This window comes from Oxyura jamaicensis, chromosome 12 (assembly GCF_011077185.1).
Source record: "Oxyura jamaicensis isolate SHBP4307 breed ruddy duck chromosome 12, BPBGC_Ojam_1.0, whole genome shotgun sequence".
Classification (NCBI taxonomy): domain Eukaryota; kingdom Metazoa; phylum Chordata; class Aves; order Anseriformes; family Anatidae; genus Oxyura; species Oxyura jamaicensis.
The window spans coordinates 13,048,705-13,064,532 of NC_048904.1; the positions used below are offsets into that span (position 1 = coordinate 13,048,705).

Consider the following 15,828-nt stretch of genomic DNA (forward strand, 5'->3'; position numbering starts at 1 on the left):
AATATGAGCATACACTTCTTAGGCATACACTAAATTTACAGTTGTTTCTGATGCTAACAGAACTTAATACACATTGCTACACATGGAGAGATTAGATTGTAAATCTATTTTTTTCATAATTTATAAGTACATTGTGTTAAAAGCACTTTCTGCAGGGCTGTCACTGGTGAATCACATTGAAAAAAGGGTACAGCTGAGAACAGCAAAAATACAAACACACAAAATCAGGTTCTTTCCTTGGCTGGAATTACTTAATAATAATATTGGAGATATAGGGGAATAAGTGGGCTCTAACTCGTTGATTCACAGCTGTCTGGGTACAAATGAGTAGAAATGGAGACATTTAAACCCAAATAATTGTCACAGAATGTGGCTTTGCACTGGAAAAATCAAGGCAGTGTTTTTGGCTGGAGGGAAAGAATGGCTTGTCCCCTAGTATTATTTTTTTATTTCCAGTTTTAGAAACATGCTATGTGGATCAGTTGCTTTTTGTCTATCAGTGAGATCTACTGCTGCGTCTCCTGGGATATGTAATTGTGGTGGTATGACTGGATACACAATGAAGGATATAAAATGTTGGGACTGTTTATGAAGTTTCAGGTCATTGCAGCTTGTAAAAGGTCTTATGGATGGAAAAAAACATGCATAACCTCAAAGAGCTGATGTCTGTGGTTGTCTGAGTCCTCTGAGAATATACGGGGAGGTCTAGCAGCAAAGTGTGCCCAGAAAAATGCTAGTAAGCATCCCCAGGAGGCTGTGCTGTGCTGGGGAATGGATGGGTCTGCAGAGCAAAGTGTCTGGGGAAGGAGTGGTTGTTCTCTGAGATGCAGCACTGCAGGGTTTGAGGCTCATTTCAGCTGAGTCACTGTCTCTCTTTTCTTCATGTGGCCAGAAGGTCTGGAAGCAACTGGGTGGCATTCTGGCAAAGAGCATGTATGTTCAAAAATGGGATTTTGGCAGGGAGGTGCATGCTGTTTACGAATTCAGATTGCATTCTGGCAGTAATTCATACTAACACAGGGACAGAGATTTAGAAAGCATCAAAGCACTTTGGCATATTTGGCTGAAGCCCCCTCTTTTTGTTTGCACTGCTGAGACCAAGGCAGGCTCTTGGACCTGTAAGTGACAGCAGCCTCACCCCAGAGCAGCATACCCACGTGCTTCTTCACCATGTTATTCCAATAAAATGTTTCAGTTTGGGATCATTACATCAAGAAAAGCTTTCCAACTTTTTGTTTCAAAGTAGTATTTCTCATGGAAGAGAGTGACCTGAACTTGAAGGTTAAAGAACATCAACAAAAAAGTTAAATAATCCATATAGCAAAGCCAAGATTACTTTCTTTTGGGTCAAATTAAATGTTCTAGATCAATTCAAAATGAATTTAGCAGAAGTCCCCCAACATGTATTTCAGTTTGAGCAAGACAAGTCCCTTCCATCTCCCTAACATGTTTTCCATTGATCTCTTCTATACAGACAGCATGGGCTGAAAGTCAGGACTGGGATCAAGAGGTGCACCTTGTAGTCCTAGTAAGGAAAAAAAAACAGATTAGGCACATACACTGAAGGGAGCTGTTTTTCAAAGCTGCTATTCAAGTGCAGTTTTTGATTTTTGCTAGTTATTGTGGCTTATTCTTGATAATGAGAAACCTCCAGTGCTCTCTTGGGCTAAGGCAGGGATGGATTTACTGGAGGGGGGAATTCAGGGACTGTACCTAGTGTAAGGAACTGTTAAAAGTCTCTGGAAAGTAGCATCTTGGGCTTTAAAAATAAAAGAATTTGGGCAAGGATTTTGGGGACTGGGCTGTGCAGAGCTGAGAGATGTGAGAAAACAGAGGCTTTGAGATGACATACAGACTTACAGCACAGGAGGCTTTTGAAGGTTCCCTGGCTGGATTAATTCACCAAAATTCAGTATCATAAGGAAGGTAGAAATCTTTGAAATCTCAGTACAGTAATAGGTTTCTTTCCATTCTGAAATTAAATTGACTGAGGCTAAATTTTAAATTAGAATAATGTGCCATACTCTTGGCAAACATAATTGCGCAGACCTTACATTTATATGCTTTTCAGACTTTTCACGATGTACATACCTGTAATAGCTTTACATATTGCTGAATGTAAATGATAAACATCAATTCTTTATTAGCAGTAAAAGATGAAGAAGTAATTAAACCACAGTTTAAGTGAGTGGAAACTCCAGGATCCACTCAGCATTTTTTTGTTATTCAAGTTAGGAGCGTCTCAGCAAGTTTGTGTAATATTGGTGTTAGTACAACTTGCATAGCTTGAAAACCATGAAAATGCAAATGAAGAAGGATCATGCTTCATTTGCATCTAGAAAAGAGAGAGTAAAAATCTTTTTACTAGGCCTAGTAACTTCTGGGAAATTATACGAAAAGATGTTTTTAAAGAAATATCACAGAATCACAGAATTTTCTAGGTTGGAAGAGACCTCAAGATCATCAAGTCCAACCTCTGACCTAACACTAACAGTCCCCACTAAACCATATCCCTAAGCTCTACATCTAAACATCTTGCTCTTGCAATGTTTTGTAGACTATTGTGAGGAACTTGGCCATGCACAGGGTCTTTGGAAATGCTATTTCTGGTGTAGTTCCCTTTGGTGAATTGACCCAAGGCAGCCAAAAATTACCTCAGTTCTGGTGATCTTGGAAGAGCTGTGATAGGAATCTCAGGATCGAATCATATTCGTGTATTTTGAGTTCACTAGGCACTTCAGCCTCTGTCGTTAGAGCTTGTTAAGATTAAGAGCTTTTCTAACAAGGATGCATTGTCTCCCCTCTTCTAGCCACATAAATCCCTGTCCTTGGAAGCTCAGTAGACCGTGTTATATTTTGAATACCTCCACTTGTAAGGGAGTTACTCTGGAAGTGTTTTGTACAAGGAGAAGGGGAAAAATAATAATAATTAAAAAATAACAACAAAAAACAACCGAACAAAGCCAAAAAGAAGCCACCACAAATCCAAGACCCAAACCTGACCATGTCTCATAAACAAGACTGGCGACACAATGATACAGAACAGAGCCTGGTTGGAGATTGAAAGAGGCAGCTGTGATTTCTTTAGAAAGAAAAGGTGGTGAATATTGTATGAAGCAGCTGAAGATGCTGACTGTTGTGGTTCAGTGTCCATGGATGCTCTTTATGAGGTTATACTCGGAGTTTAATTTGGACTGCACCATAGTAAGACCCAGTTCACTTTGAAAATACAAATGTTCCTGTGCCGTATATCTTGAGGGGTTCTTCTCTGTTCTCCACTGATGTCTGACCTGAATAATGAACCCACGTTTCTAAAGGAAAATGCATCAAGTTGAATTTACCACAGCAACGATGCCAGAGTGTGCCTGATATGAGTGACCTTATTTAGTGAAGCCGGATGGTAATTTGTTTAATCAGAACAGCTGTTTTGCTGAAAAGGGCTGTTTTAATTAGAACTCTTCCCCCATACATTGGTTTGTTTGGGGGGGGGGGGGGGGGGGAGTGAATTTTTTTTTTTTTTAATTTGGTTTAAATGCTCAAGTTAAATTTCATCATTTTGGCATTTTTCCCAAGCTGAATGGCAAAGACATTTCAGAATGGTAACAGTTTATGTAAAATGGAAACTACATTTAACTTATTATCAAGGCCACTTGCTATGAAAGTATTTAATTAAAGCGTTCCTATTTAAATACCTATTTAAATGAAACACATTTTATATTAAATTTCCATTAACTTTGAAGATTTTACTAAAGAGTCTTAAAAAAATCATCAAAGTTTGCTGTTGTGTCCAATTAATCACAGTTCCATATAATCATTTCTTACAACTATACTTAACATTTTCTATTGCCATAAAACCAGAAACAGCCATAATCAGTGTAATCCAAGTCTTTTCAGTCTCATATTCTGTTTTTGGCAGTGATCTGTAGCAGGCTCTCAAAGAAAGAGCAGAAGAAGAGAACCGCTAAATAGTGACTTTTCTCCCCAATTACCTTTATAGATTGTGGCAGTTGTGGCTTAGGGAGTTTTGTAAGTTGGATGTAATGTTCAAGTAATCATATATAATATCTTTCTTCCATGAACTTGTCTATTTTTTTCCTTCAAAATTGTCAGAACAGTTGGTACTCATGATCCTGTGGCAAGGAGATTTAAGAAATAATTTTTTTGGTGAAAAAGGACCTTCCTTTTGCTTGTTTCAGACTGGTTTCTGCCATTTTAATTTTTTACCCCCCTGTATCTTATATTTTGGGAAACAGTGGTAAAACTATGTTTTATAGGCTTTTTTCATATATTTGATCATTCAGGTTACTCCCTTCCATTGCTTTTCCTAGTTCTGCTCCATCAATTTTAGGGTCCTCTACAGAGGTGGCACATGTAGATTTATAGTCAAAAAAGGTTGTTTCTGTTTTGTATTATTAAATTGACTACTGCTTTCCTAATAGGTTCTAGCATTGTATTTTTTTATTTTTTCTTTAAAACCACCATTTAAAGTAAGAGGATCTTTCTAGAGAGCTTCTCACATTTACTTTAAAATATTTTCTAAATGGTCATAGTTAATCCAGAGATAACTGAGGTGTATGTATTTCCTCTTCATGACTTTCATTTCTTCACATTTTGTTTTATCTGCCATTCTCTCACCCACTTGCTTTATGTACGAGATACTTCAGAGCCACTTTTAGTTTTGAGTAGCAGGAATAGCTTTGTATATTTGGTGAAATTCCTCACCTGAGGAGTTGCATTGGTTTCCCTGTCATGTGCCAATGCAGTGAACAGATCCCATGGGACAGTTTCTTTCTTCCTACTCTCTGTTTGCTGCCTCTCAGCCTGTTGGTGGGTTCAGGGATACCATCTTGTTTTATCCCAGTACACCTGCAGCTCTTAACAAGCTTTAGATAAAGAATATGACCTAAAGCTTCTGTGAAGTTGGAGGTACAATATTTCACCCAGGTCTTTCCTGTTCACAAACTTATCAAATCCTTCAAAGTATGTTTGTGAGTCAAGATTTTTTTCTTCTAACAGTAGCCATTTTAGCAGTTTCTTATTGTATTAAATTGATTTGTCTGCTAATTCTATTCTGTTTCAGCCAACCAGTCAGATTTAATGGACCTAGCTCCTTCATTCTGTGAAGCCTTTTAAAAACTGCTGTCATTCTTTCACTTTTTCTCTCTTTAATACTGAGCTGAATGCTCAGTGATAGGGTACATGCCACAGTAAGTACTTTGGCTATTTCATATCCAATACTATCTTGGTGCTGGTGACTTGTTACTAGTAATTTTATTCATTTATTCTGAAACTTCTACTGACATTTCAGTTTGACACGATTCCTCAGACATATTTCCTGTGTAGGAAAAAAAAAAAAAAAACGACATGAAAAACTCACTGATAGCTGAACATCCTTAATCTCTTCCATCAAGAAAGCTGATGTAAAGAATGCAGTTAGGGTTGGATTTTTCTTTTTCTTTTCTTTTTTGATTTTTTTTTGCAATGGTTTTATCTTCCTTCAATCTTTCTTTAATAGCTCAATTTCTTATCAGACCTGCAGACTCTTTGGTAGGATTCCTTTTTGGATTGTGGATTGAAAAAGTTTCTGCTATTTACTTTTTTTTTTTTGTCTATAACATGTTGACGGTTAGAAATCCCCCCCCCTCCCCTCCCCCCCACCTTTTTTTTTGTCCTACTTTCTTATGGCTTCTTATTTAATGTGTCGGAGTTTCAACTTGTCTCTTTTACTGTTTTGGATCTGATTTCTCCTTTAAAAGAAGGATGTCCTCTCTTACTGGACACTTTTATTGTCATTTGTTGTTGTTTGTTTGTTTTTAATTCTGGTTTTATATCAAACTTTCTTTGATCATTTTGAAAGGATAGGTGGCAAGCATTTCTTCTGAATATCTCATTTAGGTTTCTAAATAGTCCCCATGCAGCCCATAAATGTCTTCCCTTTTTATCTTCAATTTCTTAGTTCCCTATTAATCATTTTTAGGTGGCTCTTCTATCAGAGTTAAGCATTACTATGGATCTAATCATCCTTATCACATCACTGTCACTGTCTCAGTTATGATCAAGAATAGTACTGTTCCTCATAAGCTTGCATGGAATTTCAGCTCATATGAATCCTTTACAGTAAATATTTTCACCATAAGTATTTTCTCAACTAGGTGATGAACTTCTGCTCTCTCTGGTCTCACATTAAGAACAAGATGCTTTTCTGGGCTGGAAGTGTGCTGTCTGTATGTGGCTTTAGTTCTGCCTCTTTGACTTCCCTCCTTGCACTTTCAGTCTTGCTGATGCCCAAGCTGGCCATCACTGCAAGCTTTTCTTCCAATACTCATCTGATGTACCATGGCCAACTGTAAAGCTTATTTATTACTTGTGTGTCTGTGTTTGTGTGTATAAAAAATGTGTAGTGTGCATACACCATTAACCTGATACAAACCAATAAGGGAACGTTTGTTTGAAGTATGGCTGAGGAGGGAGAGCCAAAGGTATACTGACTTCTAGCATGGAGAAATTTCAGAGGTGTTAGGAACAGTGTTTTCTTTAGAATTCTCTTTAAAGGCATACAAAGCTAGGGCTTTTATCTAAGAAAAGGAAGGAAAGCTCCTCTTTTCCTGAGCAACTCTACTTGTAAATGAAAAGAGCTTACCTTAATCCCTGCGGCAAGTGGTGATGAAAACCAAGAAATCCAACAAGAAAATGCCTTTTTCTGCAGCAGCACAAGAATCCTTGGGCCAGTTAATTGTTCCTTTTTTCAGTGGCTTAAGTTACAAGATCTCTTGCATATTCTCAACCTGTAGTAAAAGAACATGACTAGTCGTCTTCGGTATTACAGCTCCTTAAGGGATGCCCCATCATCCAACAGCAAAGAGTCATTGTAGGAAGCTAATAGTGCCTGAAGGTATAATAACCTCTGAGGGGAAAAAACAGCTTGAAGATGATGATCATTAAAAGACAGAGCACTTTCTTTGACATACTACACCAGATAAGACTGGATTATGGCTGTTATTGAATTACTATTGTAGAGGAAGGAGCTATGAATTGATTTTTTTTTTTTTTTTTTTTTTTTTTAGGAAATGTTTTAATTTGAATGTATTTTCCTTTATATATATTTCTCATTTTCTAGGTAGCATAATCCACTGGCTGTTTTTATTAGGAAGTTTTTGAGTCTTGATTTTTTATTTTTTATTTTTTTTTATGATGTATTAGGACTGATCTGATTTTGGAAAAACAAACCTTAAGGTTGTCCAAACATTCCCGATCAGCCAGATTGTTCTCTCCTTAATGGGAAGGCTTTGTGTTTGCTTGGTATAGATATATGTTCTGGTGCTCGTGATGCTCCTGTTCACATACTTCATAAACTGTGGTAGTTTGAAGTTTGAGTGATGACCTTTTGAACAGAGTGTTTTGGGCAGTTCAGATGTAGAATGCTAAAACTAGGGTAAAAGCCTTGAGAGTCTCAGGTTTGGTGCTCAACATCATATGTTCCTTCTAGCAACTTTGGTCTCACTCAAGTTACATTTACCTGGCCTCATGACAGAAATCAATCTAAATGCAAAACTGATTTCCTCAAGTTGTGTTTCCCTCAGTAATTTTTTTCTTTCACTGTCTCTTGCACGCACACCTGTTCATTTGCACATGTACAGACAACAGTCTAGTAGATACAGCTAATGTATAAGCCAATCAGTCTGTGTCTGGAGGAAAATAGATTTTTTATTTCCATACTTAATTACTTCTTATTAAAGAGCAACAGAAATTTTGATGGGACAAATTATTTTCTTACATAAGTAATGAGAGTGACAGGTGCTCATAGGGAATGTGGAACACAACACAAGAACAAAGTCTTTAATAAAAAGGATAGGTAGTTTTTGTGGATTTTTTTTTTTTCCTATAGAAATGTGGGTGATACTACCAGTGTTCAAAAGATAGAAAAGGGATATAACATAAGCCCCTATAAGTAAGAAATCTGTCCTCCATCATGGTGAAAATACCACGGGGAAATCCTGCAAGACAAAATGAACAGAATGATCAGTTAATACTAGCTCTAGGCTGCTAGATCCTGGGATGAAAGGGACATTAAAATCTGTGTTTTATGGCAATGAGAGGCACAGGTTGAACAGGATCAAAACCACAGTATATATATTCACAGTAGTAGAAGTCCTACTGTAAAGAGATAATACTGTCCCTGGATGGACAGTGGTTGAAATACTGAGTAGGTGAACATACAGAAATACCTTCTCTGCTTGATGGATCTGATAGGAGGGAGATTCTGTACCTTTATGAAAAAAATGAATAGTAAAAACAGGAACTGAGCAATGCCTTCCTGTATGTAAGCCCTTGCCCACTGAGCTGTTCTGTCTTCTTACCAGAGACACAGTGATGCCCACCTGTTTTTCAATGTAAGAAAATGACTAACCAAACTCTCTAGAAGTTGAAACTAGATGGAGGACTTGAAAGAATAAACCACTTTTCCTTCCCTTTTGTAGAAATCAAGAGGACTGAAAATATCACAGTTTTGCTAAGTTGATTTAGGAGAAATCTTGAATTCTGTGTCTGACAAATAAGAAAACTGAAATAAAGTCTGATAGCAGGTAAGGAATGCATAACATGTTACAGAAACATAGGAGCAAACAGTGATTCACTGTGGGCTGTTAGAAGAAAGTGACTTACCAATTCATAAATTCACAGTAAGCTTGCTTTTGTATTATCAGCTCTGTTATCTCTGGTCCTGAGGACAGATAATGCACAGCACAAGCAATCTCCAGTCCTCTCAGTCTCTGTCACCTAAGTCACAGAGTTCCCTTCTTCATGCTCGTGCTTCCCTTTTCCCCTTCAGAACATGTTTGCTGTCTGTTCCTGTGTTTCTTTACATCAGTGGAGGCACTTGGGCTGAACATAGGAGTAAAGGCAAAGACCTGTAAGCTGCTCCTACAGCTTGGTGAATAGCCCCAGCACCCCTTCTCTGTCTCTCATTGTAGCACTGTCTGAGGGTTAAAGAGAGTGGGCATGCTGCTGGGGGACAGCCACGTCTGCTGTCTGCCCTCAGGACCAGATTGGAAGAGAAGTGCTGCAGTGACAACTCCTCCCCTCTTATTTTTACATCTCAGGCCTTATGAGCACCCCTGAGCCGTAGAGTACAGTGTGATACTTCCTTTGCTTTTTCACATGAAATCAATTTTTAAAGCAGACCAATTACAGGAAATGTTTACAGTGTTTCTCCACTGCAGCTAGCATTAAACATTTAGCAGCTCTCCTCATGAAGCCATACTGGAATCTGGTCCTGCAGCGTGCTGGAAGGGGTCAGTCACTGTCACATGCCAAAGTGGTCCTTTAGGAATCAGAGCAGAGTGAGTGTGTGTGGGGGGTGTACCAATGCCTGCAGTGCTGCTGAGAGCTGAACCGTGCCTGAGGGAGGGAGACTGGGACCCTGTGGGCTGCACAAGAAATGGGGTGGTGTGGAAAACACCTGACTACCCTGCTGCTGCCGAGACTAGTACAATTCCTGTGCACAGACCCAAGGAACCATGGTTTTCCACGTGCTCTCTGCCTGGCTTAACCTGTGGAGAGGCCTGTTCAAACACTGAAGTCTGCAGGCAGCCCACCATCATTGGGACTGCCTTTTTTGTGCGTATGAATTGTGGATGCCCCATCCCTGGAGCTGTTGAACACCAGGTTGGACAAGGCCCTGGGCAACCTGATCCTGGTGGATGGCGTCCCTGTCCACAGCAGGAAGGCTGAAACAAGATGATCTTTAAGGTCCCTTCCAACCTAAGCCATTCTATGAATTTGTGATGTGATGAGGACTTCCATATCATTTATGGGGTGGAGATTCACCTAGCTATGGCAGGTAGCTTAAAAGCAGTGTAAACCCACAATGTGCTGTAGGATCTTGTGGAAACATGAGACGATGCTGACCAGTATCGCTAGCTGAAGTGTGGTGGAAGCTGTGTTTGCCCAGCACTTACGTCTGCTACCTAGACCTTTCTTGGGTGGGGTTTAGAAACTCAATGCTGCCTCTTCTGAAGAGGGGAGGAAAAGTTTTAAAAAAATAAAATTAAATCCACCTTGTTCAACAAAGATTTGAGTCAGAGCTCTGCACAGTATTCACAGTATTTAGCTGATTTCCCCTGAACAGTAGGAGTGGGGCTGCAGTGGGGAAGATAATTACTGAAACACAATTTGGCCTTTTTCTTGTTAGCAACCCATGTCTGAGAGGGATGAGCATAGAACAAATTTCAGCCCCTGCCTATGTGCACAGTGTTACACCGCCTCAGTCTCACACCGACACTGAAATAATTGCTACAATTATAAGTAGGCCATCTTATAACAGCGTGCTGATTATTTACACGGTGCAGAGACAAGCTTTCCTCTTGCATTCTCATGCAGGCCTGGAGTAAGATGAATCTTTCCTGCTGTTTGGATGAGACAGCAAAAGCAAACACAACATCACCTTTAATTAGCAACAGATAGGTCTGATTCTTTAGTCATACTGATTTTACAACATTGTAATTTTATAAATTTCCATCAGCGTCCTCCAAATATGTACCACCTGAAATGGAAAATGCCTGCTTGATGTGCAGATTAAGTCTTGGAAGCAAGAAGCATGGAAATTTAAAGCAGAAGCTGGTCCATGGGAAAGGAATTGAAATGAGAAAGAAGAAGAATTATCCTGCTTTAACCTAATGTTGTTAATCTATATTGCCCATTATAATCTCGAGTGTCCTGCTTAGTGAAGTATGCAATCTGTAGTGCTGGTTCCTGCACAAGCAGTGTATCTAATATAAAGGACTGGCTCAACATCCATCATAATAATTACTGTGTCATAATTTTCTGCCCTTCCTACCTCTGCTGCAAAGAGATAGAGTAGGCCTTTCACGTGTTTGAGAATTTTCACTAAAAACCTTTTTTTTTTTTTTTTTTTTTTTATATGAAAATCTGTATTTCTGCCCTATTTATTTTGCAGATTTGACCTACCATAATGAAATATACTTTATCAGGGGTGGAGAAAATATATTTGAATATCTGGAAAAAAATGCTTATTTCATTTAATATCTGAATTTGGTTGATTGCACTGAAAGGGATCAGTAAGTGTATTGGAAGTTACATTTGAAAAACGTTCCCAACAAAACCTTTCATTCAACCACCCACAGATTCAGTTTGACTCTGGGGTTAAAAATGAAGCAGCTCAGAGTGGTTAAAATGTTTCTCTGCTTTAAGTCTTTTGTATTGAAGGAGATGTAAGCAATTTTAACAGAAGAGTGCGAGCTCTCCCTGGTCTGTGAGGTGACACCATTTAAAGTTGATGGTTTGGTCCCACTTCCATGTGTGTGTTTTTGCAGCAGCTTCGTGGTTTTATTTTATTTTTTTTTAATTTATGTTGTTATTTCTCATAGCTGTGGAGTAAAGTTTGAAAGCGTGATGTGTGTGAAACCAGCCCAGTCAATGTTCAACAGAGTCTGTAGGGAGGCTGGAAGAAGACCGCTGAGCTGTGCATCTCAAAGGAAGGTTTTCTTCTCCACAGGTGACTTCACCTGTGCCGACAGGATTGTGCAGCACCACCCAAGTGTGTCCACCATTTTCGTATTGCACCTAGGCAAGATGTGTCCATTTGGGTAGCAGAAAGGTAGTGCTGCTCTGTTCTGGTGTGCGTAGTTGAGGCCCAGGACTCTCATGTTGCTCTCGGTATCTTGGTGTTTTGTTATCAACGTGCTTTCCTGCAGCGAGTACCCATGTGATTCTTTGATGTTGCTGATAAGTGATGCTTTTGCTCGCATTTCTGAGGTGCCGTCCTCACAATTAATGAGCTTTGTTACTGATAAGATGCTAGAGGCTGCAAAGCAGTGGTTTATGCCTGCATTTGGGATGCACTGGTGAAGCCCAGACATGAGCTGATGGGACCGTAGCCACAGGACACAGGGCAGTACCTTCAAAGACCTTAGGCTGTAGGAAAATCAAACGATAGCTTTTGGAGATTTAAGAAGGCTTGTATTTTTACATTAATACTTTGCTAAGGGAAGTCTGCATAAAGGGCTTTATTACACAAGAAAATAATTTGATCACTGAAAAGCAATAAAAAGATTTCTTTGTAAATGTACCGTAATAAGTGCCACCGAAGAAAATATAAAGGCTTAGTTCCACAAAGGGATCCACGTGACAGAAAATATAATAGAGATCAAGACCTGAAGTGACCTGTGTCTACACTCAAGTTTTGTGGCTGTTATTGTTTATACATTTTGTTTTTATTTTTAATTATAGAAACATTTTTCTTTTCTGCCTCCTGATGTTTTACAAATTCCATCTTTTTGATGTGTTATTGCACAGGAAGCAAAGAATAGCTTTGGGCTCTGCTTAGGATGCCCAGTTAACATGCTCAGTTTTCAAATGGAAAAAAATAGTGATAGCACTAGATCATTTCATTTAGTCTGAGCAGTTTACTGATAATTTCTTTGACTTTAAGAACTGGCACCTTCCTCATGTTCACACTTCTTTCTTTAATATGCTTTTGTATGCAAGAGCTTTGGAAACAAGCCTGCCTACCTACCTTTATACACGTGAGTTGTCTTATTAAGAGTGATGACCTGCCTGGGTCGATCCACTTTTATTTTTCTTTCAAATCTGAAAATGTTTGTAGGATGGCTGGGGGGAGGAGCTTGTGCCAGCCTAGACAGCATTCTGTCACTGCACAAAGCATACGTGCTGCAAAACACACAAAAATAGTTTTGTCTTTCATCTCTTTCAGCTACTGGAACCTTAAAAAGTACAAAAAAAAAAAAAAAAGATCAAACAGGGATGTGATGTTTAAGTAGATGACGTCTCTTTTAAAGATATAAAAGATGATTAGATTGAATATGATCCCCAAGGATCTCCGCTGCAGGATGAGCTGCCATCCCACTTACAACCTGGGAGAGATTTTCTACTGCAGAGGAAAATTCAGCAGCCTCAGTAGCAAATGTTGAGCTCAGCTGCAACTGGCATTAAGACTAAATTTTTGAACATCGGAATATTGAAAGCCTTTTAAACTCGCCCAATATTATTCTATTACTGGAACAAATCTAACAGTAAATTGAAAAAAAAAATCGGAACCTTCTAAAAAATATGCCTTCCCCATCCATTCTCAGCCTCAGCATTATGTAAAGATGACAGTTATCAGCTATGTAGAAGAGCAGCTATATTAAATGTTAAATAACCTTTAACAGCACCAAATATTTAATCATAAAAAATTAAATTGACAGTGGTGTGGTTCACATAGTATCCCCTCAAAAGCCTGACAGCATCATTTCTCATATATATTGATAAGTACAAGACATCCATAAAATCGTAGGCTCTGTAGCCTTCTATTTATGAGAGGCTATCTAAAACTCATTCATTGCAGGTAATATCAGTAAGTCAATTCAGCTTAGTCTGATAGCTCATAACTTTTCAGACTGTTGTATTTACTGAGCCATAGACTATCCTTTCTTCGAGTGTACTTGAGAAAATGACTTGTACTGTAAGACTATTTCTTCTCAAAGTATAATCAAGTGCTTTAAAACGGACTCCATAACTGCAAATTCAAAACAGTATAAGACTTTGGTAATAACATAAAAAATATTGCTTTAATAATGCTTTGTAAGTCACACACAGTATTGGCAGTATTTTTCTGACTCTAGTAACCCACCCAGAAAACTGCCAGTGGGAGTTTGGTGCTGGGCTTAGACATGCTTCAGGGGGTGGCAGAAGTCCCTGTATCAGAGCTAATAGGGACTCATTTGTAAATGGAAGAAATTCCTCAGCACGTGACATACAGGACTTTCTGAGTGGAGAATCAAGCAGCAGCGGGGATGGCAGACCACCCCATTTTGTGGCTGTGATAATGCCTGGTCAAATTTCAGAGCTCAGCAGTAAGAACAAGTCTTGGTTCTGATGGTGTTAACTGTCCCTGCATCAGTTGCTGTCTTGTGGGGCTGACTGTGGAGTTTGGTCCTGCTCCTGCAGGACTGATGAAATGTTAATTGTGCTCCTAGAGCAATCCCTTACTGAAGGAGACTCTTCATGTCTGAGGTTCTGGCAGCGCAGCAGAAATGTAGGCAATAGAAGTTCACAGGTAAAACTGCCCTCTAAATGCTCTGGTAGTGCTTTACTGAAATTGACTTGGATATTTGAGTTTAGGGAATGGGATCAAAAACCCACAGAAAAACTCCGGTTGACTTTAATGGTCTCCTCGCTCAGGATCAAAGCTGGTGTACAGAATTTGATTGGAAACAAACTGAATTTACAGAAGACTCATATAAGTATTAGACATCATTCAAGGGAGCCAAATATAGTCACAAGCACCTTGAACTGAAGCTTAAAACTAAAACAGAAATTGGCAATGACATTCCCAGCAAGGGTATCTTTCCTTGCTTCCTTTATTGCTCATTCCTCTCATTCACCTGCATTTTTTGGTGCTGTCTGGGGCTAGAGCTAAAACCAAAGAGATAGGCTGCATTTCCCTTTCTGTTGGAAATGGACAGATTTGCTCAGCAATCACTTCTGTCCATAATTCAAGCAGTGAATTGCTGCTTTGGAGGACTTCACAGTAGAGAATTGTGTTACCAAGCTGTTTCATTATTTTTAAATTTCTGTTTCACTGCTTTCTGGCTTCTGCTGTTTAGACAGCATCAGCTTTTAGTGCTGAAAACAGTTCCCGTGGAGCCTGGGCTGCATGGGGAGAAGCCTTGAGCTCCAGGGAGCTGGACTGCCTCTTTTGGGTGGTGTGAGTGAATGGCAGAGCCTGGGACACTGGTGGCTGTGACAAAGGGCTGCTAAGTCCTTGGGAATAGGAGCTGGGGCTGAGGGCAAAAGCTTTGTTAAAAATACTGGGGGACTAGCAGGAGATAGGTTGAGGGAATAGAGACAGATGGAGAGAGGAAAGGCAGAGCAAATGTTTTTTGGGGTTCTGTCCAGGGCAGGGTGGGTGTGAAAGCTGGGAGAGGAGTATGGGTCTCTCCAGGAAATTTTAAGTAATTTGGATGTGAGAACAGCACTCAGAAGATGGAGCAGTGCTTTGAGCCATGAACCTGCAGCCCAGCAGCCTCAGCCAGAGATGAATTGGTCTGTGATTCTCTTGGAAAAGGGAAAGGATTTGGGGTGTGGGTGGGCTTTCATGCAGCATTTCTTGTTCCTGGGATGGAAGTGCTGGCAAAAGCAAACTTGTTCCCTGAGAACAAAGGCATTTACAGCAGCGTGTCAAACTTGGCTGGCCCAGCTGTGTGTGGAGCTGCAGCCCTGCCTGCTGTGCAGAGCCGGCGGCTGACAGAAGAGCACAAGCAGTAGGTGACCCTCAAGAGCAGCAGATCAGCTGTGGGTGCTCAGATGTAAGACCTCTGTCAGCCTCGTAAGTACCAGGATGAAGGGCTCATCCACCCAATACCATTAAATTCTAGGAGGAGCATTTGCTGCCCCAGTTAGAAGAGGAGGAAAAAAAGGGCACAGCCTGGACTTGAAGATTAGAGGAAGGCAGAAGGTTAAAGGCAGACAAGCTAGATTTTGGTGCCAAGCGGTGTGCAGAGGCTGCAGCAGTCCTGGAGCAGAGTGGTTCTATGCTGGTTCCTCACTGGAATGGGTCTGAGGGGGATATCAGGATTTCTGCTGGGAAAGTTCAACTTAGTTTAGTATTAAATTGGGGAAATTTGACAAAGGTGTGCTGGTTTAGCTGTCGGTCACACCACGGGTTGTCACAGGGCCCCACAGATGATGTCCCCGGAGACCCTGTTGGTGTCCTTTCGCCCAGGTGGGTTTCCACTCCTGTGACTGCCCGAGGGCCTTGCTGCAGCCCTTACAGGAGCCCACGGCTGATGTCTGTGCTGTGGAGTCCAA

General features: G+C 40.0%; 1 long non-coding RNA gene across 3 annotated transcripts in view; it reads left to right on the forward strand.

The window, feature by feature from the left end:
* Window positions 1–15,828, forward strand: part of LOC118173371 — a 76,424-nt gene that overhangs the window by 44,301 nt on the left and 16,295 nt on the right. The window contains exon 5 of one of the 3 annotated variants that reach the window (XR_004754162.1): window positions 501–628. The exons of the other annotated variants lie outside the window; for them this stretch is intronic. This is a non-coding gene — a long non-coding RNA (uncharacterized LOC118173371). Of the gene's footprint in view, window positions 1–500; window positions 629–15,828 lie in introns of those variants that run through there. 3 annotated transcript variants of the gene reach the window in all.